Below are 24265 nucleotides of genomic sequence, written 5' to 3'. Positions count from 1 at the left end.
GTTTATTTTTTTTTTAAGTTTTGTAAGTGTTACAAAGGGGAGGGAGATATAAAAGAAAACTTGTATTAATATCATTTAAGTGATGGTAGATAAAAATTGTCTTATCCTTAAAAAGAAAATTAAAATAAAATTAATTAAAAAATTTTTATATTTAAAATACAATTAGAATAAAAGCTGGCATTTTTTCCATTTCTCCTATTAGTATTTAGTATTTAAAAGTATTTCATAAAAACTAGAGCTATGGCAATTATTTTCGGGTTATGTTTATTTTGGTTATGTTTGTTCGTCTGACAATTCCGCTCTTACATGAATTACCAATATGTATGAGGTATATGAAAGGATTATTAAACGATTCAATTGCTTAGTGGCACCCTTGTGGCCAATAATTAAACAAATATAAACATTTTTAATGATCAACTATTCATATATTTAAATTATGTATTTAATACATAAAGCAGAAAAGGCTAGATAAACACAACTGTTTGCTGTTTTTGTTTGTTCACTTTTTGTTAATTCAATATTCTACTAGGGTATTGTTTGCAATTTTGTTAACATTAAACCAATAACTAATATTAACATTTCAATTTCCTGTTATGACATAATTAATTTGGATTTTTCTCCCCAACTTTTTATTTTTGTTTTAATTATATGTATTTCCTATTAATATACACAAGCAAAACACACACTCACACATTTTATGTCAAATGGTGGAAACTTTAGTCTCATACATTGTCGTTTATATGTCTCAATTCCTGTGTCGAATTTAATTAAGCAAAGCAAAGCTATTTATAATTGAAATCTCATATTGTGGGATTTTTTAATTATTTCCTTTTGTTTTTAGATTTTATTATGAATGAATGAATGAATTCCTTGAATAAGTTTTCTGAAAAGCAATTCATTCAAATTAATTGACATTTTGCATACAAATCTTTGTGTAAAATAAATTAAAAATTTTCGCGAACAGGCAAACTATGTATTTAAGATATAACTTTACATATAATATTTACTTTAATTTAAAAATTTTTATGAGGAGATGGTTGCTGGAATTGATTAACTGTAGATATCTTTATTATGTAGCGGTATGGGGTCTAAAGGATAACGTCCAGATTAGATGCCATAATCAAACTTTGATAAGCTCAATTGTTATTCTCTAGAAAACAACTCCACTCCATAAATCCGTCATGACGGGGAACTATTTGAAACATGCTAGGAGATTGAGTTTTGTTTTGCAATGAGTTGTATCAATGGATAGCAATTACAATATTATTACTTAAAGTCCTTTTTAAGGCATTTTGATAAATAGGTTCAATGAATCAGTTGTGTTTCTTGCCGACAATTTTCCACAACTGATGTAATTTTTTTCTTATTAAATTTGCAATTCCTTTTTTCGAAATGAATTATTTGTGTCAGTGATTGAAAATTCTGAAATTCTGAAATGCTGGCAACATTTGTGAGGTACTATGCCATTTAAAACTTCTCTCCAAAGAGGTGTCGCACTGCGGCACGCCTTTCGGGCTCGGCTATAAAAAGCTTAAACTTGAATCGGACTGCACTCATTGATATGTATGTAAATAATTTGCCCCTGTTCCTTGGTGGAATGTTCATGGGCAAAATTTGCATTTGTAAACGAATAACTATTGATTACTTGAAATGTTTATTCTAATACAAATTGAGATTTTGGTATATTTGTTGAAATGAACGTTTTTTTTTTGCCAGTAAGGGTGAAGATCATTTTAATTTTACAGTTTTCGCTTGATTCTCTTTCGAGACGAGCTCAATGATCGGAGATTTTTTTTGCAATGGAAAATCCAAAAGATATACAGAATCATGCATATGCCATGGGAGTAGTGTAATTGTGTAGACAAAAAATCTTTCATTACACAAACATATGCATTGGTAAAGGAACAACTAAAAGACAAGGGTTGTCGAGCGTGGAAAATGTGGTATTTATATCAAAGAGGCGTTTTCACAATTAATAGGATAAAAGTACATCATGCTAAACGTACGGCCTTTGAAGCCTTCCACACCTAATATGGGCGATGAGTTATTCGAATCAAATTATAAAACGCGGTTGGTGTATGTGGTTATCTCTGGATATCGTTGCAAGGAATTGTAGAAAGTCCAGGCAGATAACATATAAATCCGAATTTGTGTACTGACACCTATTAGACAATCGTAAAGAACCGTCTTATATGATCAGCTTTGGTGACTTTTTCGTCTTGATTATTTGTAACTGTGAGAATCGGATTTGAAAGTAAAAAACGTCGTATGAATTGCTTTCGTAAAATCAACATCAAGAAGTCATAAAGAAGTATGTGGTGCCCGAGGATTTAAGCCCACAATTTAAGCACAAGAGAAACGAGACCTTTTTTATATGGCAGCTATGTGCAAATCTGGACCGATCCAGGCCAAATTGTAGAAAAATGCCGAGGAGTTTAACTTAACTTACTGTCCCAAATTTCGGCGACATCAAACAATAAATGCGAAATGTAAAAGAGAAAATGTATAGCTGTATATACCAATGCTGAAGTAGTTGTAATATTTTCGTAAACTAAAATTAATGTTTAAATAATTGTCAAATATTTATTGGCACACACACAGTGGGTGATGTGATCTTTCGACCTTTTGAAGAAATGGATTTGAAAAATTCTGAGTTTAAGAAGTGTAAATTTTAAAATATCCATACTAAAAAAAAAGTAAGGACGAAATTGCTGCTGTATAGGCGTAAGTTAAGAACAATAGACATTAATTAGGAAGAATTTCAAAGTTTTTTGATACAACCCATTTGAATTGGAATATCTTAATTAATTTAACTTAACTGCATCGTATTTATTTAAATTTGTTATTTATTAGCCTACAAATTAAATTAGCTTTAATAAGTTTATTTTATCTACAGCATTTGTGGTTTGAGCACAAAAATATATGAATGCTCGTAAAAACCCTTGCTCAAATCTACTCACTTGACCCTAGAGTGGTATGTGTGTGTGCATAGGAATATGTTTTGCGATATTAATGCGGTTTATTTTCCCTTATCAGTTGATCATTGCAAAATGTATTTGTTTAATTATATATGGTTGTAGTTACTTTTTTTTCTGTTGTTAATTTAATTTTTTTTCTCATATACTATTGGCTTATCATACGAACAATTACAATTGGAAAAATACATACATATGTAGTAGTAGTATAAATCAACAAAAATTAAGTTTAAAATATAGTAAAAGTGTAGTAAAAACTTTTGCATAATGATAATTGCTTTGAAACTGAAAAAGTTATTAATTTTGATAGGTAGTAGGTAGTATATGTATGTAAGTTATTCTCTTCTGTTTGTTTTTAGTTTTGGTTTTCTGTTTTTCTGCATTGAATTTTTGATTAATAAATTTGAGAAAATAAACAAAGAGTTGAATTGGTTTCCTGGTTTTTATGTAAATATAAGTATACAAATATACTTAACCTAAAAGGATGGGTGGGTGGAGGGTAGAGAGAGAGAGAATAAATTGTTGATAGGAATGCAAATTTGTTTTTTTTTTATTATGTTAAATTAAATTGTAATCATATTGTTGTTATTGTTCAACTATTTTCAAACAAATGTTTATGATTGTAAAAGCAATATATAAAATGCTGGAGGGGAAAGGTAAAGCGGAAAATTCGATAAGAACCATTTTTTGGGTTCTATAATGTTATTTTAAATCTTCCCCTCCCCTTTTTCATTTAAGATATTGCTTTTAGGTTCCGAGAAAAGTTATGAATTTTCTACAAGAAAAGCGAAATGTTCGAGAAAAAATGTCACTTGTTTTAATGACTTTCAAATTTTGTAACAAACTATTGTTTTTAGTTTGTTAGGATTTTGCTGAATAACGATGACCACTGGAATCGATATTTTATAGATTTGTTGTTAATTTGGTAAATCGATCGATTGATATCATATTAAAAACTTTATGAAATTGAGGTACGAAATACGAGATAGAGAATGTTTAGTATTTTTTATGAAATTTCGATAATATCAGTTTTAAATTGGTTTAATACATTTTTTTATAAGTTGTTAAGTTTTTTGGGTTTAGTTTTCATCTAATTAAAGTGAAAGAAAATCAATTCAATTGAGTTAGTTTTTGGTTTTTTAATTTGTGGTAGGTGAAAATCGAAAATTAAACAGAAATTTAGCATCGGTGGAGGTGATGTTTATTTTTGGTATTTTGTGGTGGAAAAGTAGTGGTGAATCTTGAATACTTGAAGTGAAGTGGTGAATTGATTTCCAACTGTTTTTTAATTAAAATTTCATTGTAACTCAAAATAATTTTAAAGTGAATTGAGCTGTTAGTTCGATTGAAAAGTTTTAAATTTAGTTTTCGTTTGACAAGTGGTGGTATTTTAGCAGTGAAGTGACATAACTTGTGGTGAAATTGAAATTTAAAAGGTGGTGAGTTTTTAGATTTGATTAATTTGAAAATCGTTATCGACAAAAAAAAAATAGTTTTAGCGTTTGAAGTGAGAGCTAATTTCCAGCAATTTGTGATTTTAGTGGTTGTGGTGGTGGGTGGTTTTAGTAGTAGTAGTGATGTGATATGTCACTGAAAACAAGTTTGTTCATTTTGTTAAGTGAGATTTAACATGGTGAGTTTTCGAAAAGTGGTGAATTCAATTTGTTCAAATTCATTGCGGTTAATTTGGTTTTGGCTTGTTTTTTCTCTTTCCTTAAGGTGGTGAAGTGAAAAACGCACACACGTTTACTGAGTAGTACTGGTGGTGGAAGTGATAGTGACAGTGGCGGTAGTGGATTGAGTGAGACAAATCAATAGGTTTGTTTTCAGAGCATTTGAAAGTATTTAGCTGACAAGTGAATAGTGAGTTTTTGTGAGATTTTTTCTACTTTTGTTAAAAGGTGAAATCGAAATTGTGATCATTAATGTTAATGTTTTTCAGAATGTTTGTTCACATCAGTGGTTGGAGCAGATGATTTATTTCTAAATGTGTGACAGTTACTTAAATGAACTAAATGAGTTTGGAAAGTTGGAAAATTTAACAAAAAACGATAAAATGAGTTACGATACTGCTTTGGTTTTAGAGGAGTTGGTTTAGTTGAAGTTAAACTAGCTTTACGTCTAAAAGTTAGTTTATGCTTCATACTTTGATTTAAAAGTTAGTTAGAGATTAAGAAAGAGACAGAGAGGAAGTTGGACTGTTTTCGTGGCTATTATATAACAATAATAACAAAGAATATGCACTTTTGAGCGTATTCACAATACTTTAAGCCTTACAATAGATTTATAGGAAATCTGTCAAATAAACCTGTTAGCGTTAGTTTTTATTTCATAATTAATTTTTATAATAAACAGTTGGGCAAAACGGATAGAAAACAAAGTTATGATAAAGTGACTTATAGATATATATAATAGTTTAATCTGGCATTTTAGTGTAAATTAGCATCTTTAAATTACTTTGCAAAGCACACCGCTATGGAAAGTTCAAGGACATGAAGCTATATCCAGTCCTTCAGATGCCAACATGGTACAAAGATTGTTATATATTCAAATTTATTTTTACGTCATTGGTTACCCTTCATAAATGCGGGCGACGATTGTAATTATATTAGTTTTGAATAAGTTTGTCCGCAGATCAGTATCGCTCTGGGCACGCCTTTCACACAGTAGGCAGCATTTTTTTGTTATAGTTTGGTTCCGGCACTCATTGGCATGGGCAAAGCTTTCATATGTTCATTATCCTTATATCAGGAAGGCCACAGTGGCGCAGGGGTTAGCATATCCGCCTATGATGCCGAACACCTGAGTTCAAATCCCAACGTGAACATCAGGAAAAAATTTTCAACGGTGGTTATCCCCTTACAAATGATGGCGAAATTGGTAAGGTATACAGCCCAATTAAAATTTCTCTCACAAATGATGTCGCTAAGCGGCACGCCGTTCGGACTCGGCATAAAAAAGGAGGCTCTATATCATTGAGCTTAAACTTGAATAGGACTGCACTCATAAATATGTGAAAAGTTTTCCCCTGTTCCGAATGTTTATGGGAAAATTTGCAAGTATATTCAAGGTAGATAACATTAGTTAGCATTTATATTTAACGGATAAGCAGTTTTTAACTATAATTAAGCGACTTTAAAAAAAATAATTATGTATCATAAGTTATGACAATTGAACTATTTATTCCCTAAAGGATATACCCTGTGACAGGTAACTAATTTTCCAGTTAAGGACCGGTATATTTGGGGCAATTGACTACATATTTCCCGTAGGGTTGTTATAGCTAAAATATCATAGGAATGCTTATCCATCATCTTTTGTTTTTATATATAGAGATATCGGTCAAAGAACTTGACAAATACGATCCATGGTGGAGGGTATATAAGATTCGGCCCGGCCGAACTCAGCACGCTTTTACTCATTCTTTTTTAAGAAAAAACTCGTTAAACAAAGGAATTTTGCTTGTTTTTTGTTGTTTCCTTGTTGTTTATATGTCCTCTGCGCCGTAAAAAAAATAAAATTAGGTAAAAGTCTACTTGAGGCTATATTGAAAAATGGACCTTTATGCAGCATGTTTACCTTAGATGTCAGAGGGGTAAATACACATCACCAATCCTCATTTTATAGAAAATGGATGAAACAAAATTTCTGAGGCGCTCGTGTTATTAAGGAATAAAATCGCGATATCAGTCTTTAAGCAAGCTTTATCTACAATAGATGTTGTCCAGCATAGTCTATGCTCTAACTCGGACTGTGTAAGGACAAAAACGTATGTTAATAAAGTGAAATGTCTTTTACTTTCTTCTATGACTAAATTATCTTAAAATTTGAATATAGCCCATGCTTCAGCTCAAGTTGTCTATGGACTACAATGTTTGTGCATCAAGATTGCTGGTGGTAACTTCCTTTGTAAGGCTGAAGCACGAATGGCCGATAGACGGCCATGGCTAAATCATCTCATAATTTTAAAATGTTTATGAATATATGTCCGTCCGAAATAAATATTTTGGTATGCTGTGATAGAATGACATTCTAAACACAGTTTTAGAAGGGGCTATTACAAACCGAATCCAAAGAAAAATATGACTTCTGTGGTATTTACAAGTAAAATCGAAAGACGGGCCTATATGGTGGCTAGATTCAAAATTGAACCTATAGGCACTATTCTTGGTGTAGATATAGAAAAAGCTACTACCCTGCGCCGTAAAATAAAAAAAATAGGTAAAAGTCTACTTGCGGCTATATCGAAAAATGGACCTTTATGCAGCATGTTTACCTTAGATGTCAGCAGGGTACATATAAATTACCAATTCTCATTTTATAGAAAATGGATGAAACAAAATGTCTGAGGTGTTCGTATTATTAAGGAATAAAATCGGTATATCAGTCTTTAAGCAAACTTTATATAGATGTTGTCCAGTATAGACAATGCTCGAACTTGGACTGTGTGAGGACAACAACGTATCTTTATAAATTGAAATGGTGGTTGCTTTCCTCTTTAAGGCTGTGACGGATTACAACACAAAGGTAGACGGTTATGGCTAAATCATCTCAAAATTGGGATATAGCTCATGCTTCAACTCAAGTTATCTACGGATTACAATGTATGTGTATGAAGATTGATGGTGGAAACTTGCTTTGCAAGGCTGTAACGATAACGATAACTGTAACTGTAACGATAACAACAAACAGTTAGACGCCCATGGCTAAATCATCTCATAATCTTAAAAGGTTTAAGAATATAAGACCGTTAGAAATATATATTTTGGTATGCTGTGATAGAATGACAAAACCTTAACAAACACCATACGGCGTTGGCTATAAAAATACATAACTCCTGGGTAAAGTTATTTAAATGCAATACGATCTTATAGCCAGAGAATTATATGAATACGCACCTGATTGTTTATGCAGATAAACTTCAATGTAAAGATCCGTTGAAGGAGGTATATCGAAAATATATCTTAGAAATTTACTTAAAAGAGCCCGGATCGAAGTATTTGGATCAGTTTTCTGCCTTGAGCTTATAACCAAGAAATTAACAAAAATTATTAAAGCGAATGCAAAAGTTCCTTCACCAGAAATTCAATGATAAGATATATGAAACAAACTAATTTTCAATTAATGATGAAAGTTTGCTTTTAATTAAAATATATTTCGCAAGTTATGAAATTGCGATTACAACAATGTGTTATACAGGGTGGCTGATGAATATTGCTACAATGATGAATATTGCTACATTTTTTTTTCGGTGTATGGAATACATTTTTCTTTTATTCATGTTAAATTAAATTATTAAATTAATTATTAAATTATTATTAATTAAATTAATTAATTAATTAATTAAATTAATTATTAAATTATTATTATTAAATAGAAAAAAAGTTATTACATTTTTTTTTTGGTAGCGGCTTTCATCAGCCACCCTGTACAACTTTCTTTCTTTCTTAAAATGCTATGTGTGAACAGTCTAACTTTCTCTCTCTCGACTTTTTGTTTAGGTTTATAAATGTTTGCAGGATTTAAAGAGCTTTTTGATTTAGTTAAGATCAATCGGGAAAAAGATTCCTAAAGTAATGAAATTAAAAATTTTCTTCATGTCTTATGAAAAAAAAACATACATTCAAAGCATAAAAATTTTGTAACAATTTGAAATACACTTACATACATTTTCAAAAGGATTTTGTTTTTAGTTTAGTTTTTGATATTAGAAAAAATTACATACTAATACGATAATTTTGGAAAAATTGTTTCAGGTTTGAGATACTTAAGAGTACATTGATAGTAAAAAAACACACACATAGTAGGTTTTTGGAAAAAATATTATTAGGGAATATTCAAAAGCATTACACACACATTTTGAGGATGTCAGATAATAATTGGTTTACGTTTTTTTCTGATTTAAGTGTAAACATATACGATTTTATTTAAAAGAGATTTTTTGGTTTTATTAGTTTGGTTTTAAGAAGAAGGGTGAAAAATGAGTTTAAAGTTAAAAAAAAAATTATTTAGAATTTGGTGGATTGGCTATAAAATCACCAACGAATAAAAAATTGGAAGGAGCTTGTGTATATAGATTTGCCTTGTTTGGGGTTTTTTCTTTAATATTTGTCTTTGGTTGTTGCAACATGTGTGATGTGGTGATGAGTCAAAAAACAAAAGAAATAACAAAATTCATGTGTTCGTTACAGAAAATAAGTTCTAACAAAACATTGATTTCAACTTTAAACTAAAAAATTTAGGTTTTTTGTTTATTAAGTTTTTTTCTTTATTGGTTTGGTTGTTACAGTTAACGAGTATATGCGAGTACTTTTAGCAAAAGTTTGTACTTTGGTTTTGCTGGGTGTAATTTAGTGGCTTTTTACGAGTTCATTTTTTTTCTTCGAGTGTAATAGCAGATGTTGAAGGTGAGAAAAGAAATCAACACAGGGGGCAAAAGGAAACTAAAGTAGGGGAAGAAGGTGGGTGTGTCATGAACTTTTTGTTGTTGTTTCTTTAAGACACTACATTTTCTTGCGTATTTTGTTTTAGAAGTGGTGGCGGTGATGTTTCTCAGTGGTTGTGATAGTGGCTGTGATAGTGAGATTGTGTGTAAGTGTTTTCTTGTGGCTAAAGTAAGTTTAATTTTCTTTAAGTGTAGTTTTTCATCTAAGTATCATGGTGTAGAGTTCACTTAGCCTTAAAAATTGCTTGGCTGTTTGCTTGGTTGGTTGGCATAAGTAACATAATGTAATTGTTGGTGTTGTTTTAATTTTTAGTGTTGGTGGGAGAGTGTGTTTATATATGAATAAATATATTTATATAAAAGAAATCCATTAACTTTTTGAACGCGTGAAACGAGCTTGATTTTTTGGTTGGTTTACTTTTAAATATCATTCCCAAACGAGTGTTAAAAATTTTTCAAAGCGGTTTTGTTTTCTTTAGCACAGCTTTTGCTTTTTAAATCATTTTTTGTAATTATGTAGCAAATGTATGGATGTTGATTTCATGACAACTCGATGAATATTGTGATAGAGACGATACAATGAAAATGAAATATTTCAACTCTTAGCGTAGTCAAGTTGCTTTATTTTATTGGGGTTTTTTTCTTTTTTCTGGAGACATGGTTTTGCTTTGTGATATATGATGTTGTTGTAGGGTTCTGAGGTGAGTTTTCGATCAAAAAAAAAAAAAAAAAAAAAACAATAATTGTTGATTTATGCTGTGGTCCAAAGGATTCAAACATAATATGATGTCAGAATGTTGTCTTTGTTGTTTTATTGTTAAATATTGTGATGATGCTATGTTACTGTAAACTGTTGTTTATAAAATGTATATATTCTGCATATAAAACCTTTCAAAGCATTTTATTTTTTTATCAAAGTATTCATGTAATATACCTTCGAATTTCTAAAATTGTTTCAATATATGAGTTATATTTCCTTACATTGCATAAAGAGTCACAATTACTTGCTGCATAGCATAAACAATAAACTATCACAGATGGAAATCTCAATAATAGTTTTACTATATTGTTATAGGTTTGTCAGTATGTGGCATTGATTAAATACGATTTAAATGCAAGGGCTTCTATCATTACTAAAGCCTCTGAGAAAGGTATCTTGGCATAATGTTTGTCACCTTCGCTCCAAGTACAATTTATTTCCTTCTCATGTAGTTACAATGTTTGTAGGTACATAAATTTTTATGAGAACTTAGGTGACAGGAAGAGCTGTAAATGCCTTAACATTTTAAACGACCTGCATTATTTAAGACGCTCTTTTTAAAAGGGATAAAATAAACATTTCCCATTGCTTAAATTTAATGTTAATAGTGAAAAGTAACAATACATAGTTCATCGGGAGAACGGACAACAAATTACCCTCCTGAAGGTTGTGTCTATGTAGACTAAGGTCATCGCCCATAGTAGGACCATTCATAAAAAATTATGTTTCTCTTTTATTTGGTAGTAGAAATACAATCAAGGGCTCAAGTGTGTACAGTGGCACTATATTAAAGGGGTTTTTTTTTAAGGGTAAAACCGCACCGAACTTATGTTGAAATCAAGTCACACTTTTTAAATGTTCATACCTTTTAAATCATTGAATATAACCTTGTAAGATTTTCTTATGATAGGACCTAAACTGTATCTACTACAGCCTCAGAGGGTCATATCAGATGAAAGATATGGACCGATATTGATGAAATTAAGTACACGTGCTAGGACTTCAAAAAAACACCTCACGCAAATTTTTAAAGATCGAACCAAAATTGTGGCTTTTACAGACTTTAAAGGTTACTTCGGATGAAAGATATATATGGGAGCTTTATCTAAGCCAGATCTGATTTTTATGCAATTTTACACACGTATTGGGATGTCAAATAAAACATCTCATGCCAAATTTTGTAATGATCGGACCAAAATTGTGGCTTCTACAGCCTTTAAAGGCCATATCGGATGAAAGATATATATGGGAGCTATATTTTGCAAACCTATCGTGGTAAATTTTGTAAACATCGGACCAAAATTGTGGCTTCTACAGCCTTAAAAGTCCATATCGGATGAAATATACACGTGAGAGCTAAATCTAAATCTGAACCAATTTTCTTACAAAATGTGTAGCTTTCGTCCTTGGACTAAAAAAGCTATTCAAAGTTTTATAATGATCGGACAACAAATGCGATCTGTACCTTGATTACAAGAATACATGGACTCACAGACGTACATGGCTAAATTGAATCAGAAATTGATTCTGAGTCGATCGGTATACCTATCAATGGATCTAGCTTTTTTCTTCTTTGTGTTGCAAACAAATGCACAAAGTTATAATACCCTGTACCACAGTGGTGGTGTAGGGTATACAAATGGACGATATAAATATGGTAGATTAGGTTAGATAAGGTAAGAGTGTCAGTCCTTTGCAGACACACCTAGAAAATTATAGTCCATTGTGATACCACAGAGGCAACAAAGCAAAGTTTACACCTTTGTTGTAACTCACAACATCTAAGGCCGAAAGGGTCTTGGAGATGGCATAAAACTGGAATAGACCTAGGGACCTGAGTTTTAACCCAGAGAAGACTGAAATTTGCCTGTCCACGTTTTCTCATCCGAACGATTGCGATATATAACTGTGAGATGGAGGGAAACAAATGTAATTTTCATTCCATGTCATCCTTCATGCTGAAGAATCTACAGAGGTTGATAGACACAGGCAAAGCACCCCTGGAGATCACCTCTCTCGACAACAGCATACAGTAAGGGCAAGTGGACTGAAACGGCCCTCCACAACCTGGTCGGATATATCGAAGGCTCTCTCACTGTTAAGAATTGTATAATGACATAGAGGGTGCTTTCAATAATGTTAAACCGACTAGAGTGAGCAGGTGGTGGTTTAATTATATGGTGGCCCAACAACTGGATCTCTAACTCTGAAATATATGGAAGGTGCAACCAAATTCAAATTGAGAAAGAAATGGCTTGCAAAAAATGGAGATGGATTGGACACGTACTACGAAACTCCCGAGATAAAACAGCTAGAAAAACGTTAAATTAGAACCTACAAGGTGCCCTTTGTAAGGGACGGTCTAGAGGCTCATGGGAAACAAGTTTAACTAATGACGTAATAATATTACCGTAAGAAAATTCATTAATAACTTACTAACTACAAGATACATTACGGCAGGCTTGGGATCTGTAGTTCTACAAACATGAGTTAGCAAAGGGACACCTCAAGTAGGTGTACTCTCTCCTCTACTTTGGAATATAGCTTTTACATTAAATTATTGTCTCTGGAAGAAAAAGGTGTAAAAGTGGCCGTGTATACAGATGACGTGGCTGTTGCAGTTAAGGGAATGTTTCCCGGTATTCTTAGAGATATACCTATGAAAGACGGCGAAATGGACTACCGAAAGTAATCTAGTGGGCGAAATTCGTATAAGAAAAAAGACCTTCTTTTCAGCAAGATATACCAGTTGTCCACAAAGGCACCTGTCTCCTTGAGAGACAAAATATTTGGTTGTTTTCCTGGACAGACAAATAAACCGAACATTTAGAAAACGGCATGAAAGACAACTCTTGCCTTATACATATAGAAGAGAGCCATTAGCAAAAGTTGGTGGATAAACCGCATGTCATCCACTGGGTGTATGCTGCATTTGTCAGACCTATAATGCGCTTCAAAAGACCATCTACTGTTCAATACTTAGCCCGATCCAAAGGATAGCTTCTTTGTGCATCGCATTCGCACTGATTACGATACCATCTGATGCACTGAATTTAATGCAACAACTAATTCCTCTAGAAATTGTGACTAGACAAATTTCTGCGGCCAATGAGGCTAAGGGAGCTGTGCTATCCTTGATACATTGCCCTGATGTTCCAAGCAGTGAGGATTACATATAGCTTGAACCCTATTTTGATTAAAAAAAAACTACTATTCCTGTCAGAACCGATTGGAATAACAATATTCCTGATAATAGAAGAACATCTGAAAAAAAAAAAAATTTGAGCGGTGGTTATCCCCTTCTAATGCCAGCGACATTTTTGCGGTACTATACCATTAAGTATGCTAGCCATGTAAAAACTTCTCCACGAAGAATAGTCGCACAGCGGCACGTTGTTCGGACTCGGCTGTAAAAAAGAAGGACAGCACTCATTGATATGTGAGAAGTTGCCTCTGTTCATTAATGGAATGTTCATGGGCAAACTTGCAGTTGCAGAAGCTACATATACTTCTGCACGGATGGTTCCAAACTAAACGATCACGTGGGCTTTGGGGTATGCTCTGAAGAACATGGATTGGTCATATCGAATAGGTTATAACGGAAGTGTATATCAAGCGGATATCCTTGCAATTAAAGAAGTGGTGAAATGGTTCAGATATAATGTCATAACGACGATTGACATAAATGTCTCGTCAGACAACTATGCAGCCATTAAATATCTGGGGAACATATTTATGAACACAAAAACCGCCTTCGACTGTCGCAGATGGCTGAATAGTTAGAAAATGCACCATTTCTGAGTGCCGGGTCACAGAGATAACCCGGGGAATTTTAAAACTGACTTACATATTCCAAGAGAACAGGAATCTGTGGTTATGCCTTAACCACATGTAAGCTTAGTCTTCAGGGTCAGGCCTGAAGTTCAATGAATGACGGATGATCACAAAGTGCTAGATTTGAATAGGTCTACCGCCTTTTGGTTTTAAAATGTTATATGCAATCTGGTTACTATGATATGTTTTTGAAAGCAGAAGTAAGCGCGATAAACAAATAAAATAATGTGGAGCCGAAAAGACCCAGATATTATCTTCGACACACCAGCTATGATATATTTAAAGAAATCGCTGTTTTCAGAAAGCATGTTTTGAGTGAATTGGCGAATGTCCTATGGTGGGGGCTTTTCCAATTAAATTGCAAATGTTTTTACCATTAACATAGTAGCTGAACGTTGAAACACTGATATTAAATTAAATTAAAAGAACATTTTACTAAATTTTTTCTCGAAGATCATGTTACACGGATGTATCTAGTGGACAGAGTGGGCCTGGGGGTTTACATTCAGAACCCAGGGACTGACATCTGTTTTAGACTGCCTGACCATAATACGGTCCCGTAGGCGGAAATCAGGGCGATCGCGGAATGCGTGAGGTGATGTGGTGCTAACGTGAGGACGTCGAGTGTGAACACCTTTACCGACAGTAAAATTCCCATAAGGGCAATAAGAACCAGGACGGTAAGGTCACGAACAGCAAAATTCGCATCGTTTGGGTGCCGGGCCATAACGGAGTAAGGGAAATGAAAGGGCAGACGATTTGGCAGTGAAGGCCAGAGAACTGCCGTCAATAAACTTGGTTGACCCGAAGCCTTTCGGGTCGACGCAGTCGGAGTTAAGGAAGTGGGCGACGTATGCGTATGCAACATTGTGGAACAGCGAAACGGGACACATAGGACTACGAGCTCTCTTATGTAAAATCGGTGCGGCAAGTGATTACATGTGTATGGCATGCGGGGCAGATGATGAGACGTTGGAGCATTTCGTTTGTCATTGCCCGGCTTTCGCGTCCAACAGATTTCGGTACTAAGGTACCGGTATCAGACGTGAACAAACTTAGGGGAGTGGTATTGAACACAATTGAGGTTTTTGTAAGTAGCACGGAATTCCTCACTTAAAATTTTCTTTTTAGAGATTACTTTATAGTTCTTAGAGCGCACAACAAGCCGATTACTGGCTTAGGTATTTGTCCATAGTGGCGTGGAGCGGATTAATATCTGCACCCTCTTTTCAACCTAACCTAACCTACTAATTTTTTTATGGTTTTTTCTATTGGCAGCGCAACTGTAGTTGAGCGACAGTCCAATATCGACCCCCTAATTAATAAAAATAACAACAGTTTCTCTTATAAAGATTGATTTCTTAATAATGTAAAAAATATTTGTTGCTGTTTTTCAGTTCAAAATGTATTTGATTTTGTAGTGAATTAATGAATACTGTGTGGTAAAATACTATAAAGATAACATAGTTAACTACGGCAGATTTATCTGTGATTGTTTGATGTTTATTTTAAAATTTTTGACCCATTTCTTGAGCAGATTAACGATCTTCCCGTAAAACATTTTTAATTAAATTTTTGTATCAAGTTTTTAAGACTCCCAAGAACCCATTGACTCTAGTTGTTATCTATTGCTGTCCTAACTAAATAATACCCTTCAAAGAAAAAAAGTTTTTTTTAATAATTATTTCAAGTGAAATATGTCACTTATATTAACTTTTCGTCTTATAAACTGTAGTTTATTTATAATGATTATAATTTGGTTGTTCAGAGAAATTGTTATGATTTTTTCTAGATATGGATACTGATATGATATCACTGGTTTGGGGGAAAAGGTGATGATAATTTGTTAATTTGTACTACTTTTGTTGCTGTAACTGTGTGTTGGTGAGAATGATGGTGGTGTCGTTGTAGTAAAATTTCATATTGCATGATCTAAACTTTGTTTTGTCTTTATTTTCTGAGGTGTTGACATTTTTTTAATTGACTGTATACTGAAGAGAGCTTTGATGATAGATAAAAACGCGAATGGCTCTAATTTTTGTAATGGTATGTTGTGCTTTTCCGGTTTTTGTTCTTGTTTTTGGTATTCTCTTTTTCTGTTTTTTGAACATGGTCTTGATGAAGGTGGTTGCTGTTGTGGTGGTGGTGGTGGTGGTAGAGAATTGTGACATTTAGGTATATATCGCGGCTATCTTGTCTTCTTTTTTGGGTTTTGGAAAATTTCTAGTTTTTGTTTGCTTGTTTGGTTGTGATAAATTTGATATCTATCCTTTTTTTGATGATATGGTTTTTTGTGTTAATTTTGATTTACTGAATGTTTTCATTTCGATAACTGATTTTTTGTGGTATGAAATGAAATTTAAACTTTGTTTTTGGTTTTTGAGTAGGGTTTTCATTACTTCCAGGTTAGTTTCTTATTTACTTCTTAGTTTATATTTTGTCGAGATGATGGTGGCTTTCGGGAGTTTTTTGAATGTTGATGATGATAGAGTACGCTTATGGGTGTTATTCTGTTGTTTAATTTTGCAAATGCATTAAAATTTTTGGCAATTGTTTCTCTTATTTTATTATCCAGAAAAAAAAGAGATTAAAATTTTGCTTCAAACATATAATTGAGATATTTTGGTAAAACTAGAGATGTAAATGATTTTTTAATTGGCTGGCAGGTTGATTGGTTGATTTGGTTTTTGGTAGAGAACTTTTAAGAAGTGGTGCTAAAGGTGGGATAGTTGTAAAAAAGATTTTGGCATGTTGATTTAGAAAACCGCATTTTTAAGGGTTTTAATTTAAAGATAACTTTGTGAAATTTAGCGTGAAGAGAAATGGTGAGAGAAATAAAATGATAGCTGAATTATACAAAAAAAAAAAAAATAAAATTTAAATAAAATTTAAAAATAACTAGTTGAAAAAGTTTAGAATAATATGTTAAAAATTCAACAAAATCATAATAAGAACATTAACGATATTTTCCTGAAGTTGGTTATTATTTACAAACTGTTTTCTTTTCGGCTTATAGATTTAATTGTGGTAGCCCGTTTCATGGACTTAAACCATAATGAAACTAAATTCATATTTGTAAATGATTGCTGTTCTTGTTGCCGTAGTTTTCTGTTTTTTTTTTTGCTCGTGTCGTTTTTATTTTATTAGTCATTGTCATTAACTTTATGTGTGTGCGATTACCCAACCCCCCAATAGCAAGCACAAGAATCATCATCATCAGCAGGACGAAGCTTTGGGAACGTCCTTTACAAGTTAGTTAGTTTGGTGGGTGCTCGAGGAAGTGATGGTGTTGGTGGTAGGGGGTGGAGGTGAAGCTAAGGACATTTGCGAGTGAGGAGACTCCTTGTAGTTAGTTACATTACATGTTATATGGCCATAAGCCTGTAACATAAACAATATCCAAGAAGTTCAGTACGTTTTGTTTTTGTACTTTTTGTGCACACAAAGCCAATGGGCTATAAGTTCATAGAGGATCCTTTCTTTGCCTTTGTAGTTTGTTTTGTTTTTCTTAATTCTTTTTTTTTGTTTTTTTTTTTGGTAATAAAATGTAATAATGCATAAAACAAAAATAAGACGACAAAGTCAAAGAAATCAGAGATAGACAACAGTAAGAGGATAGACGGACGTTAAAAAGACAGAAATGGGGAGGGTGAGAGAGATAGAGAAAGAGTAGAAGGAAATTGGTTGAAGAAGAAACACAAATGCTTAATATAACACGTTTTTTGTAGTTTTTCTTTTTGCTTTCTTCTTCTTTTACTTTTCCGACTTGTGATACTTTCGATAGTTATAGGTCCCATAAAATGTTGTCTTTTTTCTCAGTCTAGTTAGCTTGTTTAAATGGATGGGAGAAAAACTGACTACCACACGCTTCATTAGCTTCCTCCTTGTAGTTACACTTTTTTCTGTAACTTTTCTTTTCGTTTCGTTTTTAGTTGGTGGTAATAGGCTGCTGCTTTGTTATCATCGAAGAGCGAAAAAATCTACTTTTTTCTTTGCTTTTACTGACTTATAAGACTCATTATACGCTACCAACCACCCACGCCTGACAAAGCTTGTGGCCATGGGACCAAATTCCCTTCCAACCATGGCAGCCCAGTTAACCCTTGTCATAATTGCAAAATGGCAGTTAGTTAGACTATAAGATTTTGCCATTTTTATGTTACAGACTTTTGGAGGTGGGGCTTTGGAGGTGAAACCCCAAAACTATAGACAAAACCCTAAAAAACCACCCGTGGTGCGCAAAACATGCAAAATTCCATTATAATTCTCCTTAGGAAGCACTCTGCTTTACATTCCTTGCGAGCTGCCATAGCTTTATGTGGTCCCAAAAAACAGTGAAACTAGGTTAATATTATATTGTGAGGAGGTGGACAAGGGGAGGGAGTAGCTTTAGGCTTGTTTCGCCTTCTTTTTTCCTTTGTTGTATACATTATTATGGAAATAATTGCAATTATTTTACTTTGAATCACTACAACGCTGAGGAAATGAGAAACTTGTTTGAACAGATTATTTGCCTTTTACCAGGTTATGGGTCAACCCTTATTTAGACATTGTGGTAGACACTGACCAGACCAGAATGACATGTCGTAGGTGGGCTTGAAATATATTTTTGTTTTGTTGATAGGGTACTGCAGTGCATTTCATTGCATTGCATGTCTGTTTAGCTGTTGCTTGGCCAGTCGCCATGCCATGTACATAAATATGTAATCGAGGTCAATTTAAAGGTCTTCATAAACTCAAAATTTTCATTTCAAGCCAGACAAACATTGGAAGTGGGAATCAAATTAAATATTTACAAGTATTTCAAATGGAGGACGGCTTTGTAGACAAGACATGGATTCATTTGAATTGACAGGGTCTGGAAGTCTGACTGTGTAGACAGCGTGTGTGTATGAGTGCGTTAAGCATTTTGCTCACACATGGAACTTTGTGAAAAGAACTTAGACTTGAAAGCATGATGTGAATCACATCAAAACATGGAATATAAATTTAAGAATTTCAAGCTCAATTACTTTTTTAGGGATACAATAACATTATTTTGAATATTGCGTGAGTGATTGAAACAAAAAATTTGCTAAATTTTTTTTCTTATTTTGTGTCCTTAGAACAACCGATCAGCCATTAATCACTTGGCTGCGCTTGACATGCCCGTAGCAGTAATGAACTGAACATCTTTGGATCAAAAAAAAGATGTTTATACTTCTCTGAGATATTCAATATCCTGCTGGTAGAGATTATATACAGATGTGAACAGTCACAATAATTAAAAACGACACATTATGCACGGATATAAGAAAATTTTTCAGAAATCTCAAAAATCGACCAGAGCCGACTCAAGCCGTTAGTCTTCCTACCAATAAATAGCTTGTGCAAAATTGCATGGCTATCGAACAAAAAATGCAATCTTTATCTACAATAAATAACAAAAATACATCTAGCTGATAGAAAGTAAATCAGACGGACGGTAAATCGGTTAGAAGGTATATCAGACAGATGGTAAGCAGACAGACGGTAAGAAAGACAGAGGGTAAGAAAGACAAAGGGTAAGAAAGACAAAGGGTAAGAAAGACAGAGGGTAAGAACGACAAAGAGTAAGATAGACAGACGGACATAAATCCGATTTAATGGAGGCAATTACTATCTTATGTTCTATGGTGGTAAGTGAAGACATCGAAATGAGTGCCTTGTTTATTAAATTTTGCACAGTTCTCAAAGAGGTTTTAGATTCAGGGATCTTTCTATGTCGAAGCTATACTACTACAGATAGCATTTCTTGAAATACCGCACAATCTGACTTTCGATTTTATATCGAATTCTAGCCAATCCGTTCTAGCCTGAAGGTTGAGTTAGCTATTTGCTTAAGAAGATAAATCGGTGAATGCTTTGAGCTCCTCGGCAGCTGAGTTGGACTTCGATTCCCACCAAAGGCTTTGGGCTGGTGTGAACATATAATAACGAAGTTTTCACCATCTCAATTGGATATTGAATTGCAACAGCCAGATTTTATCAGAGGAACAACCAGCTTAACCCTATGTTTCGTTAATTATTTTATGTTTTTTTCCATGTTCCAATAGACCCAAAAAAGAAATTCCTATAAATTTTCATAGACGGTGTTCGTTAGTCCTGAGGTACTCGTCCTTAAACTTTTATGTCTGAAAGAGACAGCGGTCCAACTCCGGTTTTCCAAATATCAAACAAGTCGAGCCTCAAAATTTCCAGGTGGACTTCCTATCTATAAAATGACGTTAAACTTATGTGTTTAACATGTACTTTGATAGCCCCATATATTGGTCGATAGGCGGAATAACATGTTTATTTTAAATGTTTCAATTACAAGGAAGATATCAGAAGAGATTTTCTGTAAATCTGAAATTTTTTCTTGGAAAAAAAAATGGTTTTGTCTTGGGCTATTGTATATTACAAGTAATGTCTTGATACCTTCTTATCTATTAGTCAGGATTTTAACAGAATGGTTATGCCAACAAGCAGATTTGTCCAATTTACACATTTTGGTGTTTTTTTTATAGCGATATGAGGTGTTTCCAACAAATTTGAGGATCCTAGTGGGTCTAGAGTCTAATCCATGGGGCTGGAAAGTTTATCATATCGATAATGTCTAAATTTGAATTGCTTGCCAATAAGTCATTTATACACTAATCAGCGTGATTCTTTTTTTTTAACATAACTCATAGAACCCTTCCAAAAACTTGCTTAAAAGTCTGTATTATTTCTAAAGCGATGGTATGAGCTGCTCCCATCCTCAATCCATTATCCCATCGCCTTAAGTCTCATAGCCGCAGTGGCTGCCTCACACTTAATCTGTATTTCAATGGGTCGGATATCTATTGTAGATAAGTCTCCAGTGCCCTAGTGGGCGTGGTTCTAATCGGTTCGCCTATGCCAAGACAACATGTTCTCTGAACCTGTTGTATGGTCCTTATGTTGCACTTTTTATCCAGTCCACCAAACTACTGAGGCGTAAGTAAATATTGGTCTAATCACGCTCCTGTAGAGCCAGTGAACTATCCTAGGATTCAGGCCCCGTTTCGAGCCTACCGCCCGTCTACATAGTGCCCAACATCTGTGAGCCTTTTCAGAACGCTTCTGAATGTGATACTTCCAATTCAGTTTCCTGCCCAATATCACAACTAAGTATTAGAACTTGTCAGATATCGAAATCAACTTATTGAGAAAGTTGATTTCGATATCTGCCTTCCTCGTGAACAGGCATATTTCGGCCTTCACAGGGTTAACATTGAGACCTCTGGGTCTAGCCCAGTCATATGCCATATGCAAGACCCTTTCGGCCCTTCTGCATAGCTCTTTCGGATCCTTACCCTTAACAAGTATTATAACATCGTAGCAGACAGGTTCAAATCCCTCCTCAGCCAGCATCCGTAATAGGTCATTTATGGTGGTCACCCATGCCGTATATACAAGTCCTAGGAATGCTGTTAAAATATTGGCCAGATGAGGCGCCAGATAGTCTGCCTCTTTCTGTAGTAACGCCGGAAATATTCCATCAGGTCCGGGTGACTTAAATGATTTGAAGTCCCTTAAGGATTCCTTTACCATAAATTCCGTAATTATAAACCTTCGATCAACATCATTATTCCAAAATTCCTGTGGTTCCGTGAGTCCCGTCGTATACAGTGGAAAATTCGTTTTCACCAAAAGCCTCAACATGTCCTCCGTTGCCTCTGCTTTCACTCCCATGTCGTTTACTAAAGTTTCACTTTGGACATGGGTTTTTGAGAGAAGTCCCTATATCCCAATATTGCAAATCTCCCTGGTCATGCAGGGTTTTTCTTGGGCTGATGATATTACTAACCTAAGGTGAAAATTTTCTCCGGAGATGTTCAAGCGCCTCTAAAAATTTTGTAGTATTTTGTGATTTGCAAACACATTTTATTGAGAGAAGTCCACGATGGTAATTTTCTTATTAGGGCCAAGTGTCTGGGGCATCACCTCACTCCCGAAAACACCCCTAAATCGGACATAATGAGCATATTGGACTGAAATAAAGTCTTTTAAGAATGGAGTACATCTAATATCCAAACTTAAATGACATTAAACCCTCCGAGTAAAATTTATAGTCCAATAAGGATCAAATGGGATTCAGATAAAGGCACTTATATGGTTATACTGTTAGTCAAGCGATATGAATGTGCTATTTTCGTAGCATGATATTTCACTAAAAGCTCTTTAATTGTCGAAAATAAATATTCAAAGGATAATTTTGTTCCATATAAAGTAAAAGAAGACGCTGCGGAGCGGGCCCGGTTCAGCTAGTTTTATATAAATATTCAGATTGCTTACAAAATGTTCAATAATTTTGCTGTATAATGTTTTGATATTCAAATCTTCAGTCAATAGTTATGCGGGTTATGTTTTAAAAGTAGAATCAAACCGATCGGCCTGTAAATGAGTGTTTGGTAAGCAATTCAAAATTTTACATGCTCGGGGTAATCAACTTTCAAGCGCCACGAATCAGCCTCTGGGCTCAGTAGGGTCCCCAAATTTCCCAAAATTTAATGGGGAACACTTCTTTATTTACAAAGTTAGGTTTCGTGTATTTATCTTTTTTCGATCAAAAGTTCTAGTATTATTTCCTAGATTTTGTGATTTGGCAACATCATGCAACAATCCGGTACGTACAACCGTAAATACTCCGGGCCACAATATAAGGACCATTTTCAATTAGGTTGATTATTAAGTCGAATTTATTCAAATTGCACATCTGGTAGTCCCTATACTACCTGCCTCAATGTAGTTGGAAAGTAATGTGACGACATCAGTTAAATACATATCGACATCCAAAAGGACATAGCACCCTACCAACTGAAACACAAGGGCGTGGTAAGATCAACAAAATACAATGGATGGAATATCAAAATTGATACGGAAAATATGTAAATAAGGAATAGGGATTGACAAACAAGCACTTTACTGAACTTTAATTTTTATAATGTCTGCATTGATTGTGAATATTTATAAACTGTTGGGTAATTTAAAATTAATCTTTATTCTCCTTTGCCTTGGACATTACAATGTCAAGAGCTTATGTATAAACTCAGGAGAATGTGAATTGGCTTTGTAATGAAAAGTGTAATCTTTATGCATACAAAGGGGGTGGTAGCGATTTACTAGAGTCTACTTTATTCTATTCCTTATAACCAAAAGCACACAAGTCACCTGCGATGTGTTTCCATATATCTGAAATCGTCAAAAATCTTGCCATCTAAGTCCAAAATATAGAAATTGAAAAGAAGTATACGCAAAATAAAAATCAAAATTCAAACAATTAATATACCAACAGTTACTTGGGGGGATGACGTTATTAGTTGTTTTTCTTGTTTACATTCATTCCAAGAAATCACTATCGAATGAATGTCAATTTTAGGGGATAAATGTTTAAGTCAACATCATTTTGTGAATACAATTTTTAATTAAAACAAAACACACAATCTTTTAAATGTTTTCTTCTTGTTTTGCATGATTGTAAGCAAAGCGTTTTGATAAAAAATTCGGGTGAAAAATATGTATATATATATTTCTTTGGTTTTATTGTCGGTTGCGGGGGAAAATGGGGAAGTTTAAGTAAATACATTGGATATGTATAAAACAATTTATTTAAAGCAGCTTGTTATTATAGGAGATTATTTATTACGAGTATGTTTTCATTAGTTATGCAAAAAGCAAAATAATAAACAAAACTTGTAACTATACAAAACGGTTAAGATTAAATTTTTTTTAAATGAAATTGAAACATAAAAACGGAGTAAAACCAACAGAGAAAGCAAAAACAGAATCAAACAAACAAAATGATAACAATAACAATCAAACTAAAAAGGCACACAAAATCAAAAAATATAATTTACATTTTTAACTACTATTTTACCAACATGTTATATACAGTTTTTCATTGGCGGAAAGGGAGAGGGGAATGTTTGGTTGCGTTGAAGGGGTTGCGATTTTAGTTAATGGATGGGAGCGACTGGCAAACAAATAGTGAGAGGGTATTCCAAGGACTTGGCGAGGTACACATTACCAAACAAAGCATACAACGTAGATGCGCCATATTCATATATCCTTGCACAAAAAGGCGTTTCAAAATTATAAAAAAATTTTCAAAATCATACTTTTTTTTAAAAGCATAGAGTACGAGTAGTTTGATTAATTCATTTTTTAGTTTTTTTAATTCGTTAACCATTTATTAAACATTTGCATTTTGTAGTAAATAGTGTAGGT

At 33.6% G+C, this 24265-nt stretch overlaps 1 protein-coding gene across 2 annotated transcripts in view; it reads right to left on the bottom strand.

The window, feature by feature from the left end:
* The window catches only part of LOC131997317 (GATA zinc finger domain-containing protein 10-like), a 246667-nt gene that overhangs the window by 38596 nt on the left and 183806 nt on the right, over window positions 1–24265 (bottom strand). The gene's annotated exons all lie outside the window — the stretch shown is intronic.

Source organism: Stomoxys calcitrans, chromosome 4 (genome assembly GCF_963082655.1).
Source record: "Stomoxys calcitrans chromosome 4, idStoCalc2.1, whole genome shotgun sequence".
In the NCBI taxonomy this organism is placed as follows: Eukaryota; Metazoa; Arthropoda; class Insecta; order Diptera; family Muscidae; genus Stomoxys; species Stomoxys calcitrans.
The sequence above is the reverse complement of the archived record's forward strand: the minus strand, read 5'-3'. Positions and strand labels throughout refer to the sequence as shown.